At 38.3% G+C, this 24,207-nt stretch overlaps 2 non-coding genes across 2 annotated transcripts; one reads left to right on the forward strand and one right to left on the reverse strand.

The window, feature by feature from the left end:
- Positions 1 to 3,146: 3,146 nt before the first annotated feature.
- LOC128289777 (small nucleolar RNA R71) lies at positions 3,147 to 3,253 on the reverse strand. The gene has a single exon (XR_008279421.1). It is a non-coding gene; the product is annotated as a small nucleolar RNA R71 (small nucleolar RNA).
- A 10,021-nt stretch (positions 3,254 to 13,274) lies between these two features.
- LOC128289893 (small nucleolar RNA R71) lies at positions 13,275 to 13,381 on the forward strand. Its single transcript, XR_008279535.1, has one exon. It is a non-coding gene; the product is annotated as a small nucleolar RNA R71 (small nucleolar RNA).
- Positions 13,382 to 24,207: the final 10,826 nt, after the last annotated feature.

The following is a 24,207-nucleotide window of genomic DNA, read 5'->3' on the forward strand; positions in this document are numbered from 1 at the left end:
ATCAAAATAAATTATTCTTAATTTATAATCCCCATGAATAATATCTCAGAATAATCCATAAGTATTCATACATTGAGAATTCAACTAAAAGTACACCAAAATTTCAAACATTCCAAGTTGAGCATTTTATCACGAAAACATATGTGTCTCCCCTCATCTAAGTGATTACCTTTGATCAAAATGTCACAGAGTTTAACATCCTCACTAAAGATTCACTCAAATCACTCGAGGTGTTTAAGGATGTCAAATAAAGCACTCATTAGTCAATATGAAAAATTATTACCATAGGCTTGCATGAAAATCAAATCTCCACCACTATATATTAAGATGATACATCAATCAAAAAGGTCTTTAGAAGGTTGTAACGTGGCTTTGGTTAGGAGGTGTGGCCACAAGGTGAAAGAAAAGGTTAGTATCAAGATTGAATTGTAGAAATCACCTAACTAGAAAAATAACTAATTATCAGTTGAATACAAGTGAGCTTCTTCTCAGAATATGGAATTAACACTCAAGCTCAAAAATGACGAATTACTACTAATATGTGTAAGGATTTTTTTTTAAGAACAAGTCAAATAACATAGAACTTAATTGTTACAACAAAGAATAAACCATAATTAAGCAATTAGTTCAAATAAAATCTCGACAAAAATAGGGATCAAATTAGGGGATTTCAACAACAATGGGTTATGGGTTAATATTGAGGGTAAATCAATTGATGGCTTGTTAGGCTCAAAAGGGATCACTAAGGGTTAATTATGAAGGTAGGCTTTTGTTGAGAGAGTGGGTTAAACCTAAGTGCCTTTATCATCTTGACATATCAAATCAAATGGTGTGGTTTTGACATGCATAATCAAGCAAGTTGTAGAATAACAAATCAATACTGATGCACTCATAATAAAAGTGAGCATGAAAGAAATAAAATATGCTCTAAAGGCTCAAGATCTCACAAAAATAAAATATGCACTTCATTTCAGCCCGTGAGTTTCGTGGTTTTCTGATAAACGCGAAATTATTCATATCTATACCCCAAATACTTAGCATATTTATGGATGTTTATTACTAGATTTGTGGATTTTGGTGCTCTTAATCCGGTTATTTCATGTTTTGTACTCAAGAGAGCACCAAGAGTTGAAAGAAGCCAAAAACGAGCTAAAAAGGACAAAATAGACCAAATTGAGAAGATGACATGGCCTAAGCCTTGCCACACGGGCATCTCACACACCCGTGGCCTTCGGGGGTGTCAACCAAGGTTTTCACGATTCACACGGCCTGGCCATTGAGCCCACATAGCCATGTGCAATTCAACAGATAAAACATGGCCTGGTAATCACGTCACAAGGCCGTGGCACACAGGCGTGTCCCTTTATCAAAGAGTTGTATTTACACGGAAAAGGATACTTAGGGAGGAAGAAAGCCAATCCAAAGCCTATATAAACACCCTAAGTGTGACCTAGAAGGGGGCTGCTCTTTCCAGAACTTTTCTAGAATACAGAACTACACGCCAGGAATTACTTGAAGAAAGCCAAACGATCCATCTCAAAAGCCGGAGCTACTCCAAGACTAAAGATCTCTCTCAGAATTCGTTCAGGGGTTTTAGAGTTTTCTTTATGTTTTCTTATTTTTATACTCTTGAGATGCACTCTTATTTTATTATGAACTAAACCCCTTAAATACCTAAGGGGGATAAAACCTATGATGGATATTGTTATGATTATCTGAACTATCTGAGAAATACTTGATTTGTTATTAATTATGTGTTTTTAATGCTTGAGTTAATATTTCGGGTATTAATTCATGATTTGATGTGCTTATGCAGAGGAGGAATAGACCTTGCCTAAGAGTAGATTTGGCATAATTAAGCGGAGTTGATCGAACGCCTAGAAATAGGTTTACGAGATTTTGCCGGATTAGAGTGAAACCTAATATGGGAGTCCATAGAATGATTTACTACTTCCCTAGGGGTTTTAATTAAGGAAGAAATTTCGATTAATTCAACTAAGGGTTAGACGTTATTAGTCTCGAAAGGGATAATAACATAGGTTTGGGAGTCTCACGGATCAAGTCAAGTGAATAAATCGTCCGGTTCAGAGTCAGATAACAAGTGAAATCTAGGTGGATTCCTTCTTGGGTGTCGTCTTTATCAATTGCTTTTCTTCAAGTCTTTTTCCAAATTTTCTCTTTGCTTTAATTAAATCAGTTAATTACTTTAAATAATTAGTTAATTAAAACAAACCCTTTTATTCTTAGACTAGATAATAAAAAGATACTTATTACTAATACTTTTGGTTCCCTTGGGTACGATATCCGGTCTTGCCATTACTATACTATTTTTCAATAGGTGCGCTTGCCTTTTTGTCGTGAGAATAGTTACTCTAGGTTTGATCTTCATTATAAATATTTATTACTTGTTACGAATCACGTGATCAAGTTTTTGGCCCCATTGCTGGGGAACTGAAATATTAGGAAAACAAAATTTTTATTACTTTAGCCATTTATTTTTCTTGAAATTTTATTTTATTTTATTATTTATTAATTTACTTTTTTTTCTCTCTCTTGGCAGATTTTTATAGTTTATGACTAGAAGAAACCCGTTAGGACCATTACTCTTTGACGAAGAAATCGATCGTACAATTCGTAAAAGTTAAAGAGAAATAAGGCGTAGTTTACGCTACACGGAGAACGAGCGAGAAGACGATACTCAAACCCCAACCAACGAGATGGCTGAAAACCCAAGCGATCAGTTGCCTCCTGCAATTGCAGCTAATCAAAATTCTGCTCCACGTACTATGTTTGATTATGCTAAACCTTCTTTAATAGGAACTGAGTCTAGTATAGTTAGACCTACTATTGCTGCGAATAATTTCGAATTAAAGCCTAACACAATTCAGATGATACAGCAGTTTGTTCAGTTTGATGGTTTGCAGGATGAGGATCCCAGCACGCATTTGGCGAATTTTCTTGAATTTTGCGATACAGTCAAAATAAATGGCGTTTCTGATGATGCCATTTGTCTTCGGTTATTTCCCTTTTCACTGAGAAACAAAGCTAAATAGTGGTTGAACTTGTTACCACGAGGGTCTAAAACTACTTGGGAACAAATGACCGAGAAGTTTTTACTAAAATATTTTCTGCCAGCTAAAATGACTAAATTGCGTAATGATATCTCTTCTTTTGTGCAGATGGATTTAGAAACACTTTACGATGCATGGGAGAGATACAAGGACTTACTGAGAAGGTGCCCTCACCATGGGTTACCGCTTTGGCTGCAAGTTCAAATGTTCTACAATAGTGTGAATCCCTTAACAAGACAAATGATTGATGCAGCTGCTGGCAGAACCATCAATAATAAAACACCAGAAGATGCATATGAATTTATATAGGAGATGTCACTAAATAACTATCAGTGGCAAGTTATGAGGACAAAGCCAACGAAAATAGCTAGCATCTATAACATCGATTCAGTCACCATGCTCTCAAATCATGTAGAACTTCTCAACAAAAAGATTGATAGTTTTCTTGGTTCTATGCAGGTACATCCAGTAATGAGGTGTGACTCAAGTGGAGGAGGTGTACATAGAGAATACCAATCCTTCAATTCTACAACTGAAGAGGAACAAGTCAACTATATGGGTAATAATAACTTTAGATCTCAAAATAACCAATATAGTAATACTTATAATGCAGTTTGGAGGAACCACCCAAATTTCTCCTAGGTGGTCAAGGAAATCAAAAGCCACAAAATCCTCAGGGTTTTCAACAGCCACCTTATCAACAAGAGAAAAAACCAAACCTTCAATAGATGCTTTCTAAATTCATCTCGGTGTCAGAAACCTATTTCCACAATACTGAGACAACACTTAAGAATCAACAAGTATCGATCCAAGGACTCGAAACTCAGATAGGCCAGCTATCCAAGCTAATCTCCGAATGACCATAAGGTATCCTACCAAGTAATATTGAACCTAATCAGAGGGAACACCTCAATGCAATTAGCACTCAAGATAAGGAAGGATTCATTGCATCTGAGCCAGAAATACAGCACGACAACGCGATGAACAAAGGATTAGAAGAGGTAAACAATAATGATCCCAAACAGGTAAGTACAACTCATGAACCTCGTGTGCTATATCCTAAAGCGATGACGAAAGACAGAACAGAAGAACAATTCTGTAAGTTTGTCAAACTCCTAAAGAAATTACATATTAACTTACCCTTTATTGAAGTTCTTTCACAGATGCCCAACTCAGCAAAATTCTTAAAGAAACTTCTGAGAAATAAATGGAAATTAGACGCTACATCACATGTGGAACTCAATGCAGTCTGCTCAGCTATTCTAAAGAATGAGCTACCTAACAAATTGAAATATCTAGGGAGTTTTACAATTCCTTGCTTAATTGGTAGTCTATCTGTGAATAATGCTTTAACTGATCTAGGGGCAAGTATAAATGTTATGCCATATAAAATGTTTAAACGACTAGGTCTCGGTAAACCCAAACAGACTAGGATGAGCATACAATTGGCTGACAAAACAGTTAGATTTCCTAAGGGTATTATTGAAGACGTTCTCGTTAAAATTGATAAATTTATTTACCTAGTAGACTTCGTTGTCTTAGATATGGATGAGGATAACGAGGTACCTCTAATTTTAGGATGACCATTTTTAGCAACTGTCAGAACCATTATTAATTAGGCACAAGAGAGCTAACACTTCGTGCAAGTGACGACACAGTAACACTCCAAGAACGCAACTCAGTCAAAACCTCTAAGACTCAAGATAATGCTATAAAAACTAACGATGATAAAACTAATATTCAATCGTCCTTGCAGGAATTTCCTTGAACAAAGACAACAGAGACAGTGCACTACTATCATGAAGAGAACAAAGACGTCCATGAAGAATAAAGACTACAAATAGAAGAGCTAGACGAATGGCGAGAACACAAACCGAGAACACATGATAAACTGAAACTATGCAAAAAACAAGCCTGATACCTCTCCTAATCAACTTCAGGTAGGCGAAAAGTCTTAGTAGATGCCGTTGATCCTCACATTGTCACTACCACACCAAATGAGGAAATCCCTCTTACGGTACTTAGTATTTTTCCATTCGGTACAGTAGAGGTGAGTCATCCCAAGTTCGACACTTTTAAGGTAAACAACACCCATTTAAAACCATATTTTAAAATTGACAACAGGAATGAGGAGTATGAACTCCTCGAACCACCATGATCATTCAACGGAGAGGAAAGTCAAGCTTAGACTATAAATAAGCGCTTCTCAGAAGGCAACCCGAGCACTAACATATTTTGATTTCTTTATTTTTATTTTTTCACACTTTGAATCAATTAAGTTAATCTTTGAATTGAAAAGTTTTTCAGCACACACGGGAAGGCACGCGGGCTTGCCTAAAGCCATGGCCAAACAGGGGAAGTGGCACGGCCGTGCGATACGGTCGTATTGAAGCAGGACATGATTTCCCCAAAACATGGGGTGCGCTAAACCCCCACGGTCGTGCGACATGGTCGTGGGTGAACTTGATAGGAACACACGGACGTGGGAATGAAAACCTACGGGCGTGCTAGGGACAAGGCTCAATTCTGTTTCTTCGACACGGGCATGAGACACGTCCGTGCCATTCAGCCGTGTACAATAATATTTGGGCGTGCTACCATAACACACGGGCGTGGAAGAAGCGAACAAAGCTAGGCACGGCTGTACGACAAGGCCGTGTGCCACACACGCCCAAGACACACGGGCGTGGGACAATAGCCGAGCACGACCTAAATTGAATAATTCAAAAAACCCAGGCTCACACTCAAAGTACACGAGTGTGGCCCTAGGCCGTGTGACCCTCCCCTATATAAACAAACCACTGTTCATCTTCTTCCCCCTTTCAAAACCCTAGCCCAAAACTTCTCCTTCCCACTCCCTAATCCTTATTTCAACCACCATTCCCACTATTCTCACTTCCCCAACCCTCAAACCACCCTGAAATCCATTCCCCTTGCATTAATCTCGACTTTCCCCTCTTTATACCCTCTATTTTTCCTCTACACGGCTATACCCCCGCATCACACGCCCGTGCTCGACATCAACATGCCCGTGCGCCGCCATACAACAGCCTTTGGTTCACTTTCTCAACTTTATTTTTCCAATTTGTATTGCTACATTAGTATTCTACATGCTTTACATAGATATTGTACTATTTTGCTTTAGACAAGTTAGGAATTTACTTTAAATTTTTCTATATTTGAATTATTTAAGCCATTAAATAACATATACTAGTTTTAGGCCTCTTGCTTAACTACTAATGTATCATGGATTCTATCACTGCTCATATATTTTTAGGAACATTATGTCGTCATCAAGAGGAAAGAAGGCCGCAGTCCCATCCTAAAAGAGACGTAGGGGACTGGGTTCTTCCTCGGTGCGTGCTATAGCCGAAGTTTGGCACCCATTCCTTAACTTTCCACAAGCTTCGCAGGAGGAGCTATTTCAAATACTACGCGCACGACCCATTACCATATGTCGCTGCCTTGACTGGGCCACCGTAGAACAAGTCTAGCTCACTGACGCCATCTGTGCCCTCCTGTCCATAGACCCATGGGAACGGTTCTTTGCTATTACTGATCCCACTTATTTAAAGTTAACTTTAGAATTATGCTCTACTTTTCATTTACAGGTGGTGATGACAAACAATGACAACCTAGGCACCATTCACTTCCGATTAGGCGGTCTAGTTCGTGCGATGAGTGTCCTAGAGTTTGCTCTGGGACTTTACACCGATGAGTTTATGGAGGAGGAGGACATGAATGCACTACCACGGAATATCCATATCTCTCCCTCCTTGTGCTGGAAGGCTTTGGCACTGCTCTCTTCCACCTACGACCCCAGCCGCTTGAAGGCCTCAACTCTCCCTCCTTCCCTATGATATCTCCATGCCATATTGGCACACACCTTAACCAGAAGGAGAGGGAGCACCAGCGTCGTCACCACCCACGACGCCTACTATTTATGGTGCATGGCGAATGCACACGTGACCGACTTGGCCTACTTCATTTCTTTAGCCATTCACCATCAGACCGAGCGGTATAGGAAATGAGTGATCTCAATCGGCCCCTACGTGACGCGCCTTGCCAGAAACTTCAGCCTCCTCAAACACCGCAGCCCAGTCATCAGCGCTTACCCTCATAGGTCAGATGTCCCCACAGGGCATCACGACTATGTTACACATGACGATGATCAAGTGCCAACATGGGACCGACCCTCCTCAGTACCATCTCTCATATGCTATTGACGAGGAGGATCTTAAGGACATCCTTGATGATGTTCCCCCACAACATGAGGAGCCTTCTACCGTGCCACCTAGGGAACGACCAGCTCATCTAACTGCTTCATTGGCACACCTTTCTGACCGACTCGCCCATTTCTAGCAGTATTACACTACACAGTTCGAGATGATCCACAGCGAGATCCGTGACGAGACCGACAGATGGACGATATGCAGGCCATGATGCAGCAGCTATGCCAACACTTCCACATCGCCACTCCAGCACCACCACCTGAGGGCCCCACCGACGAGGATCATTGAATCCTCCTATTTTATTTTATTTATTCTTATTTTTATTTTCATTATTTTATTTTTATTTTTCTTTTGATTTTTATTTTCATTTTAATTTTATTATTATTTTATTTTGAAAGACATATCTATATTAGTAAATTTTCTTTTTCTTTTTCCATTTTCTGATATTTCTAACAGGTAATCCCATTACGCTCTCTTCCACACCAACTCTTAATAAACTCTTCATGATTCTACAGACTTCCAAGCAAAGCTGCTAGGAATATTTTACAAATTGAGGAAACAAAAGGGAAACAATACCTCATGAGTGCTATGCTCAACGACCCAATTTCTTCATCTAGCCAAGAACAATAGCAGCCACCACTTTCCCCGAACACTCCATCCTCAAAATCAAGCTCCACATCCATATAACAGGGAGTTTCACCTCCTTTCCTCTTATGAATTTCTTTATTTTGAATAATATATCTTTGTACATTGAGGGAAATGTACATCTTAAGTGTGGGGGGATGAACATGAAACCTAACCTTTTGCATTATTCTCAAATCCCTGAAGTTGGTCTTGTGCTTAAGTGATTTTCTCATAATCTTGATCGAATAAATTCTGATTGGTCTATAATTATTATTGGTATATCATGAATTAGACCATGGGAATTATGCATGATTATTTGATTATAGGACATTAGAGAATCGAGCATGATAAGTTGATATTTTGAGAACTAAAATTTTTAGATTATTTTCCTAAATTGAGGTATTATCTTGAAATCTTAAGTATACAGGAATGACATCAAAAACCTAAATTTTTGGTGAGATTTTTTAGCCTTTTGAGCATATAGCTTTCTTTCGTGTTCACTTCTTTTGTGGTTTGAGTGTGTCAACATTGAACTGTTATTCTAGAACTTGCTTCGATTATACATATCGAGATCACACGTATGATTTGATATACTGAGATGATAACGGCACTTAGGATTTAACCCCTTTACTCCATAAAAAACCTTCCCACATAATTAAACCCTTAGTGAAACCCCTTGAGCCTACTAACCCTTTTCATTGATTAACCCTCATCATTAACCCCTTTAACCCATTATTGTTGAAATCTTCTTACTGAATTTGACCCTTTTTATCGAGATTAAATTTAATATTATTACTACTATGTTCCCATTTTTTGTTACTGAATCATGAAGTATGATTTCTGTATTGTATTGACTTGATTTGTTCTTAAAAGAAAATGTAATTCTCAGCAAGCTAAAGTTGTCATGAACTCATGTAAAATAGTTCTAGATATTTGTTTTTGGTTCAGTAATTAAGTTTTTGATAATGGGATAACATATTGAAATTATCTCAATTCTAACCCCTGTTCTTCAGCTTGTATCCATACCTGTAACCTAAACCCTATTACAACCATGCAAAGACCTTTTGATTAGTGTATCATATCATTTACAAGTGGTGGAGATTTGATTTTCATGCAAGCCTATGGTAATAACTTTTCATGTTAGACAATCGAGTGCTTAATCTTGAACCTTAAACACTTTGAGTTATTTGAGTGAATCTTTAGTGAGGATGTCATCTCTTGTATATTTAGGACTAAAGTTGATTACTTAGAGGAAGGAGATTACCTATGATTTTTATTATCAAAATATCCGATTTAGATTGTTTGAGGCTTTTAATGCCCTATAGTTAAATTATCACTGTATAATTTTCCGTGGAATAGTTTGTAACATTATCAACACTGATCATGTGATTGAAAAGAATGAATTATAGCAGTAAATGAGAATTTTGCTTGAGGACAAGCAAATGCTTAAGTGTGGGGGTATTTGATAAACGCCAAATTATACATATCTATACCCCAAATACTTAGCATATTTATGGATGTTTATTACTAGATTTGTGGATTTTGGTGCTCTTAATCCGGTTATTTCATAGTTTGTACTCAAGAGAGCACCAAGAGTCGAAAGGAGCCAAAAACAAGCTAAAAAGGGACAAAACGGACCAAATTGAGAAGATGACACGGCCTAAGCCTTGCCATACGGGCATCTCACACGCCCGTGGCCTTCAGGGGTGTCGACCAAGGTTTTCACGATTCACACGGCCTGACCATTGAGCCCACACAGTCGTGTGTAATTCAACGGATCGAACACAGCCTAGTAATCACGTCACACGGTTGTGGCACACGGGTGTGTCCCTTTTTCAAAGAGTTGTATTTTACACGGAAAAGGATACTTAGGGAGGAAGAAAGCCAATCCAAAGCCTAAATAAACACCCTATGTGTGACCTAGAAGGGGGCAGATCTTTCCAGAACTTGTCTGGAATACAGAACTACACGCTAGGAATTACTTGAAGAATGCCAGACGATCCATCTCAAAAGCCGAAGCTACTCCAAGACTGAAGATCTCTCTCAGAATTCCTTCAGGGGTTTTAGAGTTTTCTTTATGTTTTGTTATTTTTATACTCTTGAGATGTACTCTTATTTTATTATGAACTAAACCCCTTAGATACCTAAGGGGGATAAAACCTATGATGGATATTGTTATTATTATCTGAACTGTATGATAGATACTTGATTTGTTCTTAATTATGTGTTCTTAATGCTTGAGTTAATATTCCGGTATTAATTCATGATTTGATGTGCTTATGCAGAGGAGGAATAGACCCTGCCTAAGAGTAGATTTAGCATAATTAAGCGGAGTTGATCGAATGCCTAGGAATAGGGTTACGATATTTTACCGGATTAGGGTGAAACCTAATATGGGAGTCCATAGAGTGATTTACTGCTTCCCTAGGGGTTTTAATTAAGAAAGAAATATCAACTAATTCAACTGAGGGTTAGACGTTATTAGTCTCGAAAGGGATAATAACATAGGTTAGGGAGTCTCACGGATCAAGTCAAGTGAATAAATCGTCCGGTTCAGAGCTAGATAACAGGTGAAATCTAGGCGGATTCCTCCTTGGGTGTCGTCTTTATCAATTGCTTTTCTTCAAGTCTTTTTCCAAATTTTCTCTTTGCTTTAATTAAATCAGTTAATTAGTTTAAATAATTAGTTAATTAAAACAAACCCTTTTATTCTTAGGCTAGATAATAAAAAGATAGTTATTACTAGTACTTTTGGTTCCCTTGGGTACGATATCCCAATCTTGCCATTACTATACTATTGTTTGATAGGTGCGCTTGCCTTTTCGTCGTGATAATACTTAGTCTAGGTTTGATCTTCATTATAAATATTTATTACTTGTTACGAATCACGCGATCAATTTTGAACTTGGGTGCATTGGTGTAAAGGACCATGTTGCACGGCCGTGTCAATCTTCATTCGCTTTTCCCATGCCTGTGTATGCAAACATACGCCCATGTTACTTTGACAGACTCGGCCACAGTCGGTGGGCAGGGTCGTGGCGCTTGCCCGTGTTAATTTGGTAGGATTGCCCACAGCCATGTCACACGGCCGTGGCAACTTTATCGAATCCCATGTTTGGGAAACATTTTTCTGCTCTGTTTTCACACGGCCGTACCGCACGGCCGTATTGTATCCGGTGGTATGTGCACTGCCATGGCATGCCCGTGTGCCTGGCCGTGTGGTTCTAAAAATCTTGTGTTCAGTGACTAAGTTAGTGAATTAAATGTTAAAGACTAAAATTTGAATAACTTAACACCGTTAGTGCTCGGGGTGCCTCCCGAGAAGTACTTATTTAGAGTCTTAAGCTAGACTTACCTCTCTTCTGCATGGTCAAAGTGGTGCGAGGAGTTTACACTCCTCATCTCTGCTATCAACTTTACCAACATAAGGTTTAAGATGAGTATTGTTTACCTTACAGGTGCCGAATTTGGGATGAATTACCTCAACTGTACCATATGGGAAAATACTGAGTACCGTAAGGGGAATTTCTTTATTAGGTTCAAAAGTGGCAATGCGAGGATCTGCTGCATCTAGTAGTACTTTGTTTCCAGCCTTAAATTGATTTGGTGAGGTATTGAGCTCATCCTAGCTCAGTTTTGGTTTATCAGGTGTTTTCGATTTCTGTGTTTGCCATTCATCTAGCTCCTTGATTTGTAGCATTTGTTCTTCATAGATAGGTCCTTTGTTGTTGTTTGAACACGAATCATATGCGTTCTTCGTAACTGTTTCCTACATAGAGGGTTTCACCACAGGATCAGTACTAGTAAAATGATTTATACAACCACCTTCAATTTTTGATGTGTTACTCGAATTACGAGCTTGAAGGGTGATTGTTTCGTCTCTTACACGAAGTGTGAGTTCACCTGTACAAACATCAATAATGGTTCTAGCAGTTGCTAAAAAGGGTCGTCCAAAAATTAGAGGTGCGTTAATATCCTCTTCCATGTCTAAAACAACAATGTCTACTGGGTATATAAATTTATCGATCTTAACAATAACATCTTCAATGATACCCCTAGGAAATCTAATGGTTTTATCAGCCAATTGAATGCTCATCCTAGTTTGTTTGGGTTTCCCAAAACCTAGTTGTTTAAACATTTTATAAGGCATAACATTAATGCTTGCCCCTAAGTCAGCCAATGCATTATGAACATCTAAACTACCAATTAAACAAGGAATCGTAAAACTCTCTGGATCTTTCAATTTGTTGGGTAGCTTATTCTATAGAATGGCTGAGAAAACTGCATTCAACTTCACATGCGATGCCTCGTCCAACTTTTGTTTATTTGTTAAAATCTCCTTTAAGAATTTGACTGCATTTGGCATCTGTGAAAGAGCTTCAATAAACGGTTAGTTAATATATAATTTTTTTAATAATTTAAGGAATTTACCGAATTGTTCTTCTGTACGGTCTTTCCTTGTCACGTTTGGGTATGTCACACGAGGTTTGTATTCTTTACTTACCAGTTTCTGGTCATTGTGGTCCACCTCACCCTTACCTTTACTTACCCTAGTTTCTTGCCTCAGTTCTAGTTCAGGTGCAACTCTCCCTTCCGCATCTTGAATGGTAATTGTATTGATTTGCTCCCTTGGGTTAGATTCAGTGTTACTCGCAGACTACCTTGTGGTCGTTTAGAAATCAGTTTGGTGAGTTGGCCTATCTGAGTTTTGAGCCCTTGGATTGACGATTGTTGATTCTTAAGGTTTGTCTCGGTATTCTAGAAACGAGTTTCTGACATCGAGATGAATTTTTTCAACATCTCCTCAAGCTTCGGCTGCTTTTCCTGCTGGTAAGGTGGTTGTTGAAAACACGAAGGATGTTGTGGCCTTTGATTTCCTTGACCGCTCCATGAGAAATTGGGATGGTTCCTCCAACCTGCGTTATAAGTGTTACTATACAGGTTATTTTAGGGTCTAGAGTTATCGTTACCCATATATTGGACTTGTTCTTCCTCGATGCTAGGGTTGAAGGGTTGATATTCTGTGCATGCTCCTCTTCCATTCGAATCGTACCTCATCACTGGATATACCTGAGTAGAACCACACAAACCGTCAATCTTTTTATTTAAGAGTTCTACTTAGTTAGATAGCATAGAAACCGCAACGAGGTTGAAAACATCTGCTACTTTTGTCGGCTTTGTTTTCATAACTTGCCACTGATAGTTATTCAGTGACATCTCCTCAATAAATTCGTAAGCTGCCTCAGGTGTCTTATTATTGATAGTTCTACCCACGGCTGCGTCAATCATTAGCCGAGTTGAAGGGTTTAGGCCATTGTGAAACATTTGGACTTGTAGCCAGAGTGGTAGCCAATGGTGAGGGCATCTTCGCAAAAGGTCCTTGTATCTCTCCCATGCATCGTAAAGTGTTTCTAAATCCATCTGCACAAAAGAGGAGATATCATTACGTAATTTGGCTGTTTTAGCCGGCCGAAAATATTTTAATAAAAATTTTTCGGTCATCTATTCCCAAGTTGTGATGGATCCTCGTGGCAACGAGTTCAACCACTGTTTAGCCTTATTCCTTAATGAAAAGGGAAACAACTGAAGGCGAATGGTGTCATCAAAAATGTAATTAATTTTAAAAGTGTCGCAAAACTCTAAGAAATTTGCCAAGTGAGCGTTGGGATCCTCGTGTACCTATCGAAATTTGCCAAGTGTCGCAATTAATTAAGGCAAGTGTACCTATCGAACAGTAGCATAGTTCAGCAAGACCGGATTGTCGAACCCAAAGGAACCACAAGTATTAGTATTTACTTCTTTTTTATTATCTAGCCTAAAAATCAAGACGTTTCGTTATCTAAACTAATTACTAAACTAAGAATGCACATAAAGAAAATTTGGGAAAATACTTTTTATAAATTTCCATTGATTAAGACAATACCTAAGGAAAAATCCACCAAGACTTCACTTGTTATCTGGCTCTGAATCAGACGATTTATTCATTTGACTTGATCCGTAGAAATCCCTAAGTTCTATTATTATCTCTCTCGAGACTAATAACGTCTAACCCTAGGTTGAATAATTGAAATCTCTTTCTAATTAACACCCTAGAATTGCATTAACTCGATCTATGGATTCCCTTATTAGGTTTCACCCTAATCTGGAAAAATCTTGTCACCCTATCTCTAGGCACGCAATCAACTCCACTTAATTATGACAAATTTACTCTTAGACAAGGTCTATTCCTCCTCTGAATAAGAACGTTAACTTGAATCAATATCATTAAATAATAAAACAAGAATTAAGAACACATAATTAAGAACAAATTAAATATTTATCATACAATTCAGATAATAATAACATGATCCATCTTAGGTTTCATTCCCCTTAGGTATTTAGAGGTTTTAGTTCATACTTATGAAGGAAAACATCTCAAAAGCATAAAGATAACAAAACATAAGAAAACCCAAAATTCCTAAAGGAACTTGAAGGGAGATCTTCAGTCTTGATGATGAATCCGGCTTCTGAGATGGATCAATCGGCTTTCCTTGAGTAATTCCTTGCTTTCTACTTTGCGTCCCCCTTCTAAGTGCCTCCTTAGGTGTTTAAATAGGTTTTAGAATGTCTCAGAGCCCTCCAGATTGGCCTTTTCTAAATAGGGATATACTTGGGCTCGGCAGGGACATGCCCGTGTGACACGCTTGTGAGCGATTGCTCCAGCCCGTGGTCAAGGCTGTTGAATAGGCATGGGCGTGTAATCTATCCGTGTAAGTCGTGCTTCGATCCTGCCAAAGAGACACGACCGTGTGACACGCCTGTGTGAGGAAGTCCAGGCCATGTTGATTTCCCATGTGGGTCCATTTTCTCTGTTTTCGGCTCATTTCTAACTCTGTTTACTCTCCTATGCTCACCTAAGTATAAAACATGAAATTAAAGAATTAGGAGCATCGAATTCACCAAATCTAAGGAGAAATCATCCATAAATGTGTTAAGCATGGGATAAAAACATGTATAAATTACAGTTTATCATCCATCAAATGGTATTAATTCAACACATATATAGGCAACCAAAACATGCCATTTTACACACATATCATACCATCTATTATCAATCAATTCAACTACTAAATTTCATATTCAAAACATACCAAATCAATATGCGACAATTATCAATCTCGCATAACTCTTAAATGAATTTTCTCACCTTTTTATCAACCAAATCATGCTTCTCAAACATATCAATTCATCATCCTCAAATCATACCAAAATATACCAAATTTCCAAGAAATAATACCACAACATATGACTATCCAAAAGAGCATCCATACTGTAACACCCCAATCTCGACGCAGATGTTATGGCTGAATCCGGCGATATCACCTTGAAGTGTTTTTCGCAAAATATAATATCGTTGAAAAACCCATTCTATGTTAAATCTCTTTGTGATCTTAATGAAGATATAGGACGTCTCATTCATTGTTAAAACTCAAGCCGTTCAGCAAAACGTTAATCATATTAATTTGTTATTACTTTTTAAAACATTGTTTATGCAGAAGCTTTTAAAAATATGTTGCGTAAACATGGTGTTTTGTAATACGTTTATCTTTTTGAAAACCAGCGTCCCACTATTAACAAATATGAATCAAAATAAATAAAAACCCAAACTAAAACTTAAAATTTTAAGAGGCCTGATTACATCAAAATACTCAAATTAAATTACTTTTAAATAAAAAATCGGATGTGTAAGCAGCTGCAGTTGTGTGGCCACCTTCGAGTCCCTTGTAGCATCAATCCTCCTAGGGATTAGCTGCACAGATAAATAGTAAGGTGAGTTTATGATACTCAGTGTGTAATCCCTAAGTAACAAACAATCAGTCCTACAGTAGGCAAATACAGTCTTGGCCCAAGTCCATCTTAGTAACAGTTCATTTTCAGTTAGGGCCTTAGCCCAATACAGTAATAATATCAGTGTGGGCCTTAGCCCATTTCAGTAATAGTAGCAGTACAGATATGCAATCAAAAATCCTACCCAACCAGCCTCTACACTCTACTCCGTCCATCCCTACACTCCATGTGGGGATAAAATCAACCCACCCATCCCTACACTCCAAAATAGCACCAGTTGCGGCACTAAACAGTATATGCAGCAGAGCTGCCAATATAGTACACTTCCTTCAACCATAATAAACCCATCCCCATGTAACATATCATCATATCATACATGTACGCAATATATATATAAAATGGCATGCTCGATTACAGTCATACATCTTATAAGGGCATAATAGTCATTTTAGCACATAGGGGCATAACAGTCATTTTATCAATTTTGGGGTCTAGGTATACTTACCAGCCCGACAGTAGGTCCACAGTCGTCTCGGGCGACCCGTGCAACCTTAATAGTCAAACAGTGAAAATGGACCCAAGGACCATAATGCGGGCCCATGTGGACTGATCACGTGATTCGTAACAAGTAATAAATATTTATAATGAAGATCAAACCTAGACTAACTATTATCGCGATGTAGGCAAGTGTACCTATCGAACAGTAGTATAGTTTTAGCAAGACTAGATTGTCGAACCCAAAGGAACTAAAAGTACTAGTAATGACTGTCTTTTTATTATCTAGCCTAAGAATAATGGGGTTTTGTTTTAATTAACTAATTATCTAAACTAAGAACGCATAGAGAAAAGAATTGGGGAATTGCTTTTGGGAAAATCAATTGACTTGAGACAATACCTAAGGAAAAGTCCACCTAGACTTTACTTGTTATTCTGGCTCGAAATCGGACGATTTATTCATTCAACTTGTTCCGTAGAGATCCCTAAGTTATGTTATTATCCCTATTCAAGACTAATAACGTATAATCCTTAGATTGAATAACCGAGACTTTTCTCTAATTAACACTCTAGGGTTGCATTAACTCGATCTATGGATCCCCTTATTAGGTTTCACCCTAATCCGGCAAAATCTTGTCACCCTATTTCTAGGCGGGCAATCAACTTCGCTTAATTATGATAAAAGTACTCTTAGACAGGGCCTATTCCTCCTCTGAATAAGAGCATGTCTTGAATTAGTATCCTGGGATATCAAAACAAGAATTAAGAACACATAATTAAGAACAAGTTAAATATTTATCATACAATTTAGAAAAAATAACAAGATTTGTCTTAGGTTTCATATCCCTTAGGTATTTAGGGGATTTAGTTCATAATTAAATAAGTAAACATCTCAGAAGAATAAAGAATACAAAACATAAAGAAAACCCAAAACTCCTGAAGGGAAATTGAGGAGAGATCTTCAGTCTTGATGATGAATCCTGCTTCAGAGATGGATCAATCGGCTTCCTTGGGGTAATTCCTTACCCCCTCTTCTCTGTCTCCTTTATCTTCCTCCTTTAGGGTGTATTTATAGGCTTTGGAATGCCTAAAAGCCGTCAAAATTAGCCTTTTCTGAATTGGACTCAACTTGGGCTCGGCAGGGACACGCCCGTGGCACAGGCCCGTGTTTGATTGGTTCAGGCTGTGTTCGAGCCTGCCAAATTGACATGGCCGTATGGTATGCCCGTGTCAGGAGGTCTAGGCCATGTTGATTTCATACTTTGGCCATTTTCTCCTTTTTGGCCCGGTTCTCGTTCCTTTTGGTCTCCTATGCTCTCCTAAGTATAAAACATGAAATTAAAGCATTAGGAGCATCGAATTCACAAATTTTAATAGGAAATCATTCATGAAATGCATTAAATATGGGGTAAAAATATGTATCAATTACGATTTATCATGGACCCACACGCCTGTGAGGCACACATAGCCCAAAAATGACCTTGGCCGCGTGGATACACAGCTTGGCCCATTATTCTCTACACATCCATACGATTTTCTCGTGTGGGGCCCACTAGTGTGTGGGGCCCACATAGCCCCTTTCGGCCCAACATGACCAAAAATGGCCTAAGCCCATGAAATCGCTCATGGTGGCCTTTACAATTAAACACCCATGTTTATGCATTCGAATTACCACACGAGCGAGCACATGCCTGTGTGGCGTCAATGGTTACATTTTTCGACTTTTGTCGATTTATGATTTGGATAGTTTCTACACACCTTCTTTGCGAAATGGCGCAGAAGCCCAGGAGCACCAAACCTATATCCAATCAAGACGCTATATCAGTCCTTTAATCTATAGGGTTAATCACCCTCTTTTAACACTTAACCCGAAATAATATTGATACTTGTCTTGATTGAACGAGTGTGGTTTAGCCCGCTTAAACCGCTGACTATGGCTGATAGCAAACTCCTTGACAGATATCTATGTTACAAGTGGACTTTATTAATCGTGATTGTTCATACACATAGCTTAAATCAACACAGGTTAGCTTACAGAAACACAGAACCCAAAAACTCAAGTTGAACACTATGACAAGTGTGACAACCCGAATTAGGGCCTAATCGGAGTAGTGGTTTCGTGACCACAAATCCAAGATAGAAATAATTGTTTTATAATTATTTTGGGGTTTATGATATGATTGCATGATTGTGTGAAAATTTCGTGATGAAATTCTATGCTTAAAGTGCTTAAATTGAAAGTAGGGACTAAATCGAATAAGTTGCAAAATTTGCATCCCAGAAGTTTTTAGTATGAAATTGTTTTGGAATATTAATTAGGAGGTCTTAAATAGCAATTTGACCAATTTTAAGTTCATGGACAAAATTAGGACATGGAAGGAATTTTTGAAAGTTTAGTAAGGAGGGCATTTTGGTCATTTGGATATTAAATGAAATAAAATGGGAAAAATAACACAAAATTGGTCATCATCCTCCTTAGTTGCTGCGAATTCTCCTCTCTCCATAGCTAGGGTTTCTTCAACTTTCAAGCTCCATAGTAAGTGATTCCAAGCCCGCTTTTAATGTTCTTTACGTTTTGGAATCCGGAAGCTCGATTAAGCTTATGCTAGTAATAATTTAACCTAGGGTTCACATTTGGAAAAATACCCATAGGTGAAATTTGTCTATTTTGATGTTTTATGATAGAATATGAGGTTTTAAATTATGTTAAATAACTTGTGCTACTCGGTTTTAAGTGAAAACGAGTAAAAGCAAGATAATCGGTAAAAATACCTATTGTTCATAACTATATGATAGAGTGAGAATTTGATGTTGTTGTAGAAGAGAAAATGTTCAGCATATCATAAAATATAAGAATAAGGGCTGAAATTAAATTCCGAGCCTAGGGGCAAAATTGTAATTTTGAAAAGTTATGGGGCAAAAATGTAATTTTTCCATGATGTGATTTTGGATTGAAATAAATAGTATGAGTATTAAATGAGCTAAATGTGTTATTATAGATCAAGAAAGACGCGAATTGATCTCGAACGGGAAGGAAAAAGTTTTGGACTAAATTGCAAAATTTCCACATTTTGCACCAAGGTAAGTTTGTATGTAAATATTACAATAATTTCATGTACATTCTTATATTTCAGCCTATTATATAAATATACTAGCTGATGTTAAAATATAAATCGACTATTGGAAGAATGGAAATAAATATAGAGAGAGATCCGGTTGAACATTCTGAGAGATCGAATGAAATAGAGGGCGTAGCTAGGTCACATGTATGATGCCGAGTGCACATCATGTGTACAAGAAAGCTACGAGACACCCTGTAGTAGCTAGGTCACATGTGTGATACGAGATGTATCCCATGTAGACAAGAGAGCTACGTGAAAGATAAATGTAGCTAGGTCGCATGCGTGATTCCAAGTGAAGGACACCATGTAGACAAGAGAGCTACGTGAAAGATAAATGTAGCTAGGTCGCATGCGTGATTCCAAGTGAAGGACACCATGTAGACAAGAGAGCTACGAGACAAATCGGTTGGGTCGCATGAGTGGTACTAAGTGTACACCATGTGTACAAGAGAGCCGAACTAAACGAAGTATGATGGTGGAGCTGTGTCTTTGAACCATTAAATATCGAGGATTGATCCGAATTGTTCAACGGGATGGTTTTGTGGTGATATTTTGGTTTGGACCTACACTTATGGTGAATGAAATGTGGTGAAAATGATTTGTGGTATATACATATATAAGATAAAATGAGGTTAGCATAAAGAATGTGTGAAAGAGTGAAATTAGCATTAAAACTGTTTTTAGATGGTAGCAGTGACGTGATTTTGAAAAATCACCAAAAATAGGAGGAATATAATTAGAGGTTTAATGAGATGTGAAATTAAAGTTTAATGAGTCTACTTTCATATAAAAGAAACAGAGCAAGCAAAGGAGTTCTATATTTTGAGATATTTACAATTGTATGTGACTTGCTCAGGATGAATACGTGATCCCCTGTTCCAACTTTGAAAAAATCATTAAAAATTGTACAAGGAAAATTAAGAAATATAGTTTACATGCCTAAATTCCTTATTGAGACTAGTTTTAAATGAAACAGACCTCAGGGTTGTTTGAATTGTGTACTGAGAGATATTCAATTCGTAGTGAACAGAGGTCAGATCAGTTGAGCTGTGTAACAGGGAAACTTTAACTAATAAACTGTACTAATCGGCTGAACCAAAATTATAGAAAAAATTAGAAAAAGCTTTATGAGTCTAGATTCAGGGAAATTTTACGGATTTGAATTTCGAGTTTTGTAACTCGAGTTATGATTTATTTAGTGAATATGACGCAGCAGAGACAGCTTAATCAAAGTGGAATGAATAGTGAAGTTAAAGTAGATATACTTGAATTGTTGTGTAAACATGTTAGATTTTTTTTAATTAGTATTTACATACTTACTTACTAAGCTATAAGCTTACTTTGTTTCTCTCTTTTGTCTTATAGTGTTCTTCGGCTTGCTCAGGAGTTAAGGATCGTGAAGATCTATCCGCACTATCATACTTTAGGGTATTTGAACTAAACGTTTTGAATTATGGCATGTATAGTAGGCTTAATTATTTTGTTACGTGTCATATTTGTCTAGGTTTAAAATATTAGTTACAAGATTTCGACCAGCTAATTTGTACAAGCCATTAGAGTTGGCTAATATTGTTCAAGACATATATTATACGATGCACTATCAAATTGGATGACATATTTATATTTCGGTTATGTTTAATGGTATGTGTTATGTTCTGGTAATACCTTGTATCCTGTTCCGGCGACGGTAACGGGTAAGGGGTGTTACAACAAGAATAGAGTTACCTTCGATTGAATGATGAGAGAAAGGTTTTGAATGCTTCATAACACTTATAAACCCTTTCATTCCCCAAGAAGTTCTAAAAACTGAAATGGGCACCACCAAGAATAGAGAGGAGATGAGAATTGGTAATAAGAGAAGAAAAGAGGAGAAAAGCCAAAAGGGCCAGAGCAAAACAGGTCCTTTCCACACGATATTCAACCAACGCATGCTTATTGGAGGGAGAGAGGAAAAATGGAGAAGGGAAGTCGGTAGAGAAGCAAGAAAGATTGCTCAAAACCGAAAGCAAGAGAGAGGAGAAAAGAAGCAATATTCGGCAACAATTGACCAAAAGGGGTAGAGGAAGAAGAGCAAGGCCAGAAGAAAAAAATACAACACGAAATCACTTCAACAATTTTGGCCAAGGTTTGGGAAAGTAGAGGAGAGATGAGAATCGATTAGACAAGGGTATGTAGAGGGAAAACAAAGCCAACAACCGAAATAAACCTAAATGATACTCGAAATAAGCCAAAAACAAAGGATATTACTCACACCCCCTAGCACAATTCATTCCCAAAGAAACTGACAGAAAACGAGGTAGAGAGCAAAGTACCTAAACCAAAACCGAAATCTTCCCAAAGCCAAATTCAATCCAAATTCAATCAGCACCTAGAATCCCCATTTGGCACAAGACCCACTCCCCTTCAACTACCTATGATCTTCTCCCCATATCCCTCCACAAATTTGGCTACCCCACACTTCCAAGTCCCACATTTTCCTCCTAAAATCACTCCACCATCATCTCATCAACCACCAAATTCAAACTCTACCCAACTACGCAGTGCTTCGGTCAACCCCAAGTTCCCACATGACAAGAGTAGCAAAATAAAACACCTTTGCGCATAGCAGGACTCAAACTCAAGACCTTAAGTAACAATGCCACGCCACTTGTCCCTTAGACTAGCAAACCCTTTCTGTTATAGAACGCTCACATTTATTTAAGAACCTACTGACTAGAGATAGGGCTTATTCATATAAAAAACAAAACTTTTGCGCAAGCCTGGGCTTGAACCTAAGACTTCTCAGACACTTCCCAGAATACTTAACCACTGAAATAGATACACAATTGTGCCACAACCATACAAAAGTAATTACTAAAGATTTGGGGCATTACAACTTTACCCCCCAAAAAGAAAATTTCAGCCTCGAAATTTACCTGGTCAAAACATAAGAGGGTATTGTTGTCGCATTGTTTCTTCGAGTACCCACGTGGCTTCTTCTGAGCTGTGATTACGCCAAAGTACCTTAACCAGTGTGATAGACTTCTTCCTCAAGACCTTAACATCCCGGTCTAGAATCTGAACCGGTTCTTCCTTAAAGGTCAGATCTGGCCTAACTTCAATCTCTTTAGTTAAGATAATAGGCGCAGGATCAGTGTGGTAGCTCCTCAACATAGAGACGTCAAACACATCATGAATTCAATCTAACTCCAGAGGTAACTCTAGCTGATAAGTAACCGATCCCACACGTTTCAATATGTGGTAAGGCCCAATGAACCTAGGGCTCAACTTGCCCTTCTGTACAATCCTCAGTACCTTCTTCCAGGGTGAGACATTGAGAAAGATGATGTCCCCCTCAAAATATTCAATCCCCTTACATTTCTAATCCGCATACGACTTCTGTCTGTTGGATGCTGCCTTCAGTCAATCCCAAATTAGTTTAACTTTATCCTCAGTATCAAAAACTAACTCAGGGCCCAGAACTCGCCGTTCGCCCAACACAGTCCAAGAGGAGGGAGTATGACACCTACGAACATATAATGCCTCGTAAGGTGCCACCTGTATGCTAGACTGGTAGCTATTATTGTATGCAAACTCTGCTAATGGTAAGTAGTCCTCCCAACTACCTCGGTAATCTATCACATAACTCCTGAACATGTCCTCCAGTATCTGAATCACCCTCTCTGACTGACCATCTGTCTGAGGATGGTATACAATACTGAAGTCCAACCTTGTACCTAATGCTTCATGTAGCTTCTTCAAGAACCAAGACATGAAGCTAGGATCCCTATCAGATATTATGAAAACCGATACCCCATGCAGTCCCACTATCTCAGACACATATAGTTTAGCTAGCTTCTGTAAATAGTAATCTGTACGGACTGGTATGAAATGAGCAGATTTGGTCAGTCGATCCACGACGACCCACACTGAATCCTTCTTAGTAGGCGTTAGAGGCAGCCTACTAATGAAGTCCGTAGTCACTATTTCCCACTTCCAAAGCGGAATATTAACTTGTTGAAGTAACCCAGTACATAACTAATGTTCAGCCTTAACTTGCTGGAAAGTCAGACATTTACCCACAAAATCAGTAACTTCACGCTTAAGACCTGGCCACCAATACAACTCACAAAGGTCTCGGTACATCTTATTCCCATCAGGATGCATAGCATAAGGACTACTGTGTGTCTCGCAGTATAGACTGCCTCAAATCAGTATCCTTTAGTACGCAGACTCTCCCATGGAAACAGAGTACCCCTTCATTATTTAGTCCAAAATCTGATGTTTCTCCACACTAAATATATCAGAATCGAGGACCTAGTGACTCATCATCCAGTTGTTTACCCTTAATCTGCTCAATCCACATTGGTTTAACCTGAAGCTCAGCCAACAAGCCACCATCATCAAATAAGCTGAGACGAGCAAACATCACATTTAGATCAGTCATAGCCCTACAGCTCAGTGCGTTGGCCACCACATTGCCCTTAACAGAATGGTATTCGATCATACAGTCATAGTCTTTGGCAGCTCAATCCATGTATGCTGCCTAAGATTTAACTCCTTTAGAGTGAGGAGATACTTGAGGCTCTTGTGATCTGTGTAAATGATACATTTCTCACCGTACAGGTAATGCCTCCAAATTTTCAGTTCAAATACCACTGCAGCCAACTCCAAATCATGCGTCAGATAATTCACCTCATGAGTCTTAAGCTGACAAGATGTTAGTGCAACCACCTTACTCTATTCCATCAACACACATCCCAACCCAACATGTGATGCATCACTGTGCATAAAGAGCCAACAACCGAAATGAACCTAAATGATACTCAAAATAAGCCAAAAACAAAGGATATTACT

This window comes from Gossypium arboreum, chromosome 2, assembly GCF_025698485.1.
Source record: "Gossypium arboreum isolate Shixiya-1 chromosome 2, ASM2569848v2, whole genome shotgun sequence".
Taxonomy (NCBI): domain Eukaryota; kingdom Viridiplantae; phylum Streptophyta; class Magnoliopsida; order Malvales; family Malvaceae; genus Gossypium; species Gossypium arboreum.